The sequence below is a fragment of the Budorcas taxicolor genome, chromosome 13 (genome assembly GCF_023091745.1).
Source record: "Budorcas taxicolor isolate Tak-1 chromosome 13, Takin1.1, whole genome shotgun sequence".
Taxonomy (NCBI): domain Eukaryota; kingdom Metazoa; phylum Chordata; class Mammalia; order Artiodactyla; family Bovidae; genus Budorcas; species Budorcas taxicolor.
This window is the reverse complement of record NC_068922.1, coordinates 23654403-23662282: the sequence shown is the minus strand read 5'-3', so window position 1 is coordinate 23662282 and position 7880 is coordinate 23654403. Positions and strand designations below refer to the sequence as shown.

Genomic DNA, 7880 nt, shown 5'->3' with positions numbered 1-7880 from the left:
CCATCACCAACTCCCGGAGTTTACTCAAACTCATGCCCATCACGTCCATGATGCCATCCAGCCATCTCATCGTCGGTCGTCCCCTTCTCCTCCTGCCCCCAATCCCTCCTAGCATCAGAGTCTTTTCCAATGAGTCAACTCTTTACATGAGGTGGCCAAAGTACTGGAGTTTCAGCTTTAGCATCATTCCTTCCAATGAACACCCATGACTGATCTCCTTTAGAACGGACTGGTTGGATCTCCTTGCAGTCCAAGGGACTCTCAAAAGCTTTCTCCAACACCACAGTTCAAAAGCATCAATTCTTTGGCTCTCAGCTTCCTTCACAGTCCAGCTCTCACATCCTTACATGACCACTGGAAAAACCATAGCCTTAACTAGATGGACCTTTGTTGGCAAAGTAATGTCTCTGCTTTTTAACATGCTGTCTAGGTTGATCATAACTTTCCTTCCTTACTGGCAGCCTGATCTCACACTGACAGCCTCCAGAACTGTGAGAAATAAATTTCTGTTGTTTATAAGTCACCTAATATGTGGTATTTTTGTTTTGGTATCCTGCACGGACAAAGACAGAACCCAACACCTAATATCTGTGTATTCTCCTTAGAGATTACTGTTCTTATAATTGAATTACATGCAAAATAAGACACTTGGAATGATCCAAAAAGGAACATGCCCTGATCTCCATCCTGAAGTTTTTAGATTTCTCTCTGTTGGTTGAATGATTCCAGGAACCTTCCTATTTCCTGCAGTGCTTGCTTTATAAGATGGTAATAATTTTATAGCTTCCTTTCTGGACAGCTGAACTGTTTCTGAACTGTGATTCTGAGAGTGCATGGAGTATGCTACTAAGGTCCCATCAAAATGAAATACTATTCTGTGATCTTACAGAGTCAAAGCTGTGCATTTGTGTTAAGCTTTAAAAATAAATATCCTACAAGATACAGGATGCTTGGGGCTGGTGCATGGGGATGATCCAGAGAGATGATATGGGGTGGGAGGTGGGAGGGGGATTCAGGATTGGGAGCTCGTATACACCCGTGGCAGATTCATGTCAATGTATGGCAAAATCAATACAGTATTGTAAAGTAAAATAAAGTAAACATAAAATTTTTAAAAATAAATAAATAAATACGTATCCTTGTCTAAACAATGGGTACCACTTGGGCTGTTCCGGGAGCATCTGCAAGTGGGTCACACTCTCTGCCAGGCTCACGCCTCTGGTGTCATTAGCTGGGAGCAGCTCTCCCGGCCTCAAACACACACACACGGCACGAATCTCAGCACTCAGCCATCCTCTCTTGCTGTTCAGTTCAAGGACAGCACAGGCCAGGGAGCCAAATTACCCAAGAAGTTAGATGAAATGTCGTTGTCAGTTCAAAATGTGTTGACCTGTGTTGTGAAACACAGCAGTGGTTCTGACTGAACCAGAGTCCTCCCGCATCCCTTTTCTGCCCCGATAATCCCTCACTTCCCCGAAACACAGGGTACATGTTTAATCATTTTAAGTGGACCTTTTGTAAGCGTGGGGCTAAATTCAAGCCCAACAAAATGATGTATGCCTAGGCACTTGGGGTGGGACAAGAAAGATAAGGAGTATCAGAAGCAGAGAGAAAATCTTTGGAAAAGGATGGGAAGAGTTTTTGTTTTTTTTTAAGGCAACTTTTGATTACTTTAAAAATTTAGCTCAAGTTAACTTTAACATTAACTATACATTCTGTCCACTGATACAGGTTTTCCTGGGGTATAACTTGAAGCCTGCGGCATTCCCAAGATGCCCTGTGGGTGATACCCTACACGGGAGCTGCCATAAAGCACGCTTTGGTTTTCAAGAGGCTGCAGTTTTATCTAGTTGTGTTCTACAGCATTGCATGGGCATTGTGTTCTGGTCCAGGTGTGTTTTAGAGCATTGCAAGTTCTGGCTTTTATCCAACTCACAAAAGAAGCGCTGAATCAAGCAGCTGCAGTTCTTATTGCTAGGATCACCTCTTTGCAACGACCAGGGCCCTCTTTTCAAAATGAAAATAACAACTTGGGAACTATACTATGTTTTCTTCTTTTTTAAAATCTTGAGATTCTTGAGGTCTCTTCTGATTTCTCAAAATTTGAAGTTAATGAGCCTGCTTTAGTCAATATTCCATGTATCTGTCATTTAAACTCTATCACCTCAAACTCCTCTTCCCAGGAGTAGGTCAATATTAACAGTTTTGTATGTACATTAGATGGGGAAACAGTGGAAACAGTGTCAGACTTTATTTTTGGGGGCTCCAAAATCACTGCAGATGGTGATTGCAGCCATGAAATTAAAAGACACTTACTCCTTGGAAGGAAAGTTATGACCAACCTAGATAGCATATTCAAAAGCAGAGACATTACTTTGCCAACCAAGGTCCATCTAGTCAAGGCTATGGTTTTTCCAGTAGTCACGTATGGATGTGAGAGTTGGACTGTGAAGAAAGCTGAGCGCCAAAGAATTGATGCTTTTGAACTGTGGTGTTGGCGAAGGCTCTTGAGAGTCCCTTGGACTGCAAGAAGATCCAACCAGTCCATTCTAAAGGAGATCAGTCCTGGGAATTCTTTGGAAGGAATGATGCTAAAGCTGAAACTCCAATACTTTGGCCACCTCATGAGAAGAGTTGACTCATTGGAAAAGACTCTGATGCTGGGAGGGATTGGGGGCAGGAGGAGAAGGGGACGACAGAGGATGAGATGGCTGGATGGCATCACTGACTTGATGGACGTGAGTCTGAGTGAACTCCGGGAGTTGGTGATGGACAGGGAGGCCTGGCGTGCTGCGATTCATGGGGTCGCAAAGAGTCAGACACGACTGAGCAACTGAAATGAACTGAACTGAACTGATGTATATTTCTAGATCCATTTCTATGCATTTTTTATTGTGATAAAATATACATAACATAAAATTTACTATGTTAACCACTTTGAAGTATATAGTTCAATGCATTATGTACAAAAAAGTTGCATGCTTCTGGATTTCTGTGTCATCCTCGTGCAGCGACCATGCCAATCTTCTCTGTGTGGTTCCAATTTTAGTCCATGTGCAGCTGAAGCAAGCACTCTATGCAATTTTAAATGTGCATGTTCCAATGTTATAAATGTAATCATATCACACTAAGGAAGAAAAAAGGAAAAAAGGTAAAAGACAGACATTCCTGGTAAAACAAAAAATTGTGACCAGCAGAAATGTGAAAAGAACTCTTCAGGAAGGAGGAAAATGATAACAGTTGGAAATTTTAATCCACAAAATGGAATGAATAATGCCAGAAATGGTAAGTTCAGTTCAGTTCAGTCACTCAGTCTTGTCCAACTCTTTGCGACCCCATGAATCGCAGCACGCCAGGCCTCCCTGTTCATCACCATCTCCCGGAGTTCACTGAGACTCACGTCCATCGAGTCCGTGAAGCCATCCAGCCATCTCTACCTCTGTCGTCCCCTTCTCCTCCTGCCCCCAATCCCTCCCAGCATCAGAGTCTTTTCCAATGAGTCAACTCTTCTCATGAGGTGGCCAAAGTATTGGAGTTTCAGCTTTAGCATCATTCCTTCCAAAGAAATCCTAGGGTTGATCTCTTTCAGAATGGACTGGTTGGATCTTCTTGCAGTCCAAGGGACTCTCAAGAGTCTTCTCCAACACCACAGTTCAAAAGCATCAATTCTTTGGTGCTCACCCTTCTTCACAGTCCAACTCTCACATCCATACATGACCACAGGAAAAACCATAGCCTTGACTAGATGGACTTTAGTCGGCAAAGTAATGTCTCTGCTTTTGAATATGCTATCTAGATTGGTCATAACTTTCCTTCCAAGGAGTAAGCATCTTTTAATTTCATGGCTGCAATCGCCATCTGCAGTGATTTTGGAGCCCCCAAAAATAAAGTCCGCCACTGTTTCCGCTGTTTCCCCATCTATTTCCCATGAAGTGATGGGACCGGATGCCATGATCTTTGTTTTCTGAATGTTGAGCTTTAGGCCAACTTTTTCACTCTCCTCTTTCACTTTCATCAAGAGGCTTTTTAGCTCCTCTTCACTTTCTGCCATAAAGGTGGTGTCATCTGCATATCTGAGGTTATTGATATTTCTCCCGGCAATCTTGATTCCAGCTTATGTTTCTTTCAGTCCAGCGTTTCTCATGATGTACTCTGCACAGAAGTTAAATAAGCAGGGTGACAATATACAGCCTTGACATACTTCTTTTCCTATTTGGAACCAGTCGGTTGTTCCAAACATGTGGGTAAATACAAAAGTGTTCTTTCACCTGATTAATCTCTTTCAAAGATGTCTGACTAAAGCAGACATAATAAAGTGAAGAGTTCATAATGTGCAGAAGCAAATTGTGTGACAACAAATGCACAAAGGCCAAAAGGAAGAAGGCAGAAGAGTCCTGTTATAAGATTCTCACAAGTCACATCAAATGATAAGATATTATTTAAAGGTAGACTGTGACTATGTATGATTACTTAAATAACCCTAGAGCAGCCACTAACAAAATGTTTAAAGGAGATACAGCTAGTAAGCCGGGCTTCCCAAGAGGCAAAGTGATAAAAGACTCTTTCTGCCAATGCAGGAGATGCAGGAGATGCCGTTCAGTCCCTGCGTCAGAAGATCCCCTAGAGGAGGAAATGGCAACCCACTCCAGTATTCTTGCCTGGAAAATCCCATGGACAGAGAAACCCAGGGGGCTACAGTCCATGGGGTCCAAAGAGTCAGACACGAATGACTGACTGAGCACACACACAGAGCTAGTAAGCCAGTGTGCTAAGCTGCTTCAGTCGTGTCGGACTCTTCACAACGCTATGGACTGTGTAGCCCGCCAGGCTCCCTGGATTCTCCAGGCAAAAATACTGGAGTGGGTTGCCATGTCCTTCTCCAGGGGATTTTCCCGACCCAGGGATTGAATCTGCGTCTCCTATGTTTCCTGCATTGGCAGGTGGCTTCTTTACCACCAGCAGCACATGGGAAGCCCTAAATAAACCGATAGTGGAAATAAGAAAGAATCATGAAAAGATTCAACTACTACAGATGAATACAGAAACAAAGGGAAACAAGGACAAAAAATAGCTGGGACCAATGGAAAACAAATGACCAAGTATAAATTTAAACCTAGTCACATCAATAATTACAGTGAATGTAAATTGTCTCAACAAGCCATTATTACATAGATCAAATCATTATTTTGTACACCTAAAACTAATATCATGTTATATATCAAATATAATGGAATTTTTTAAAAAAAGCCCTCCATTAAAAGACAGAGATTGTCAGATTGGATAAGAAAAATAGAGACCCAACTATATCCTGTCTAGAAGAAACTGACTGTAATATAAAGATATGAGCAGGTTAAAAACAAAGGGCAAATTTTAAATTATCTAAAAATTTTACAAAAGAGAGTAAAAAGATAAATCCATGCCACAGAAGCACTATGTAAGTATTATGGCTGGCTATATGGTTACATACATTGTAGAAAATTCTAAGGAATCTACCAAAAAGCAATTAGAATTAAGTGGATCAGAATTTGTAAAGAATTCACAAAATAGTAATAGGACAAAGACAACCTAATTTTATAAATGGGCAAAAGATTTGAACAGACACTTCACCAAAGATATACTAATGACAGATAAACACATGGGGGAAAACACCCATCATCAACCATAATGGAAATGCAAATAAAACCACAAAAGGTTATCACTCTACATCCTCATAATAACCAGCTTTTTTAGATCGGCAATATCGAATGTGGACAAGGATATGAAGCAACTAAGGCCCTCATACACAGCTGATAGGAATGCAAAATGGTACAGCCACTTTGGAGAACCCTATGTCAATTTCTCACAAAGTTAAATATACATTTACCATATGACCTAGAATCTGCTTCTACATAGTCACCCAAGAGAAATGAAAATGGACATCCACATAAAGACAGCAATGTTCATAACTGCTTTCTCCATAATAGTCTGAAAACTGGAAAGACACTACTTGTTGTCAACAGGTGACTAGAACAAATTATAGACCAGTCCCTGGCAATGTAAAGGGACAGACTTCTGAGATGTGAAATGACATGCCACACTGAAACTGGGATTTGTTCTTGTTCTGTCACTGCCTCCCCACCTCACACACACACTCACACACACACACACACACACACACACACACACTCACACACCCCTCTGCAACTACATACCCACTGAGATCAGGAACTGTTTCCTCTTCCTTCTCATTCCCAGTGCCTAGCACAGAGCCTGACCTACAGTGATTGCCCAGAAATTATTTATCGAGTGAAAGAATATTATTGCTTTTCAATGTTCATAATGTTCTTTTTCTTAAAAAAGATAATGGATTTAATGGGCTTTTTCAAACTTATTTATTTGGCTGCATCAAGCCTTAGTTGCGGCTTGTGGGCTCTTCATTCCGTCATGCAGGGTTCTCTCTAGTAGTGATGCAGGGGCTCGATAGTTGTGGCACACAGGTTTAGCTGCCCCAAGGCATGTGGGATCTTAGTTCCCCAACCAGGGGTCAAACCCAGATCCCCTGCATTGGAGGGTGGAGCCTTAGCCCCTAGGCCACCAGGGAAGTCCTCATAATGTTCTTACTAATGCCAAGTCAGCTTGCATATTTCTGAGGGCTTTGGGCTCTTTTCTCGGGGATTCTGTTTGAAGAAGCACACACTCCACTTTGACTTCCAGATGCCTGGTCGGCCGAGTTGACAAGGGCAGGAATGGAAGCTGCTGCACTCCTGCTCCAGCCTTTCCTCTTGATCCTCAAAGGGCTAGAGCCAAGCTTTCTTCCATCCCTCCTTTGGGTTCAGGCACAGCGCCAGCCTCAGCCCCAGCATTTGAATCATACGCTCCTTTGGCCAAGTTTTAAGAACCAACTTGCACTTTGGCTGTAGCAATATGTTCTGACTCCTTCTCATGTGGTTTGGGCTCATTGATATTCATGAAGTTGCAAACAGGAGAGCTGTCTCACCGGGAGGCTGGGCAGTGGGTGAAGGGCCATTTCCTGGTCTCCCTGCGGTGTTGGCCAGGCTGCTGTGCCCACTAAAAATAGCCCAAATGCTCCCAGAGGAATTCTTTAAGCCCCTGTCCAGATGGAACAGATCTTTCTTCATTGAGCTTTGGGTATTTTGGCCTCCAGAGATGAGTACCCAGAAGCCCATGTCACCCTGGAAGATACTAACTGCGTTTTCACTTCTTGGGGCCCCTGATGTGTATTTGATTCAGTTAAAACTGTGTTCCCAGGTCCAGTGTTATACAACAGCTAAGAAGGAACACCAGAGCAGAGAGTAATGTCCACGGTGGCAGAGGTTGCTGCAGTTCCATGGGCCAGCAGCCAAGGAGATTGCTTTTTCTTGGAATAGGTTAATATTTCTGCTTTTTATTTTCCTGGTTAGGTCATAGACTCATAGTACAAGCATGTCTTTGCTTCCCTTAGTTTAGCTAAGCCATTTTCCAGAATAAGCACTCTAGCTCCTCAGTTGTATACTGGTGTGTACACATGTGTGTGTGTATGTGTATGTATATGTGTGTGCAAATAATGTAGGGGTCTCACCTAGACCAGCCACACTTTCAGGGAGTTCCAACACATGAGGGCCTCCTGCTAGTTACAGTAAAATAGCAGTACTGGAATTATTATCTTCAGATTTATAGTACATGTTATGTACTAGGCACTTCGTTACATACTTTTCAAGGTTTATCTGCTTAAATCCTTATGAGGACCATGTGAGATAGGCCAGTCTTAGCCCCACTTCACAGATTAGGAAACTAAGGTTAATCAAGGGAAGTAATTTTCCCAAAGTCACACCTGCAGAAGTGATGGAGCTGATTTTCTTTCTTTCTTTTTTAAAATGTATATTTCTCTACTTATTTGGCTG

At 42.3% G+C, this 7880-nt stretch overlaps 1 non-coding gene across 1 annotated transcript; it reads right to left on the bottom strand.

The window, feature by feature from the left end:
• Positions 1-2967: 2967 nt before the first annotated feature.
• Positions 2968-3073, bottom strand: LOC128058971 (U6 spliceosomal RNA). The gene has a single exon (XR_008200563.1). It is a non-coding gene; the product is annotated as a U6 spliceosomal RNA (small nuclear RNA).
• Between the last annotated feature and the right edge of the window lie 4807 nt (positions 3074-7880).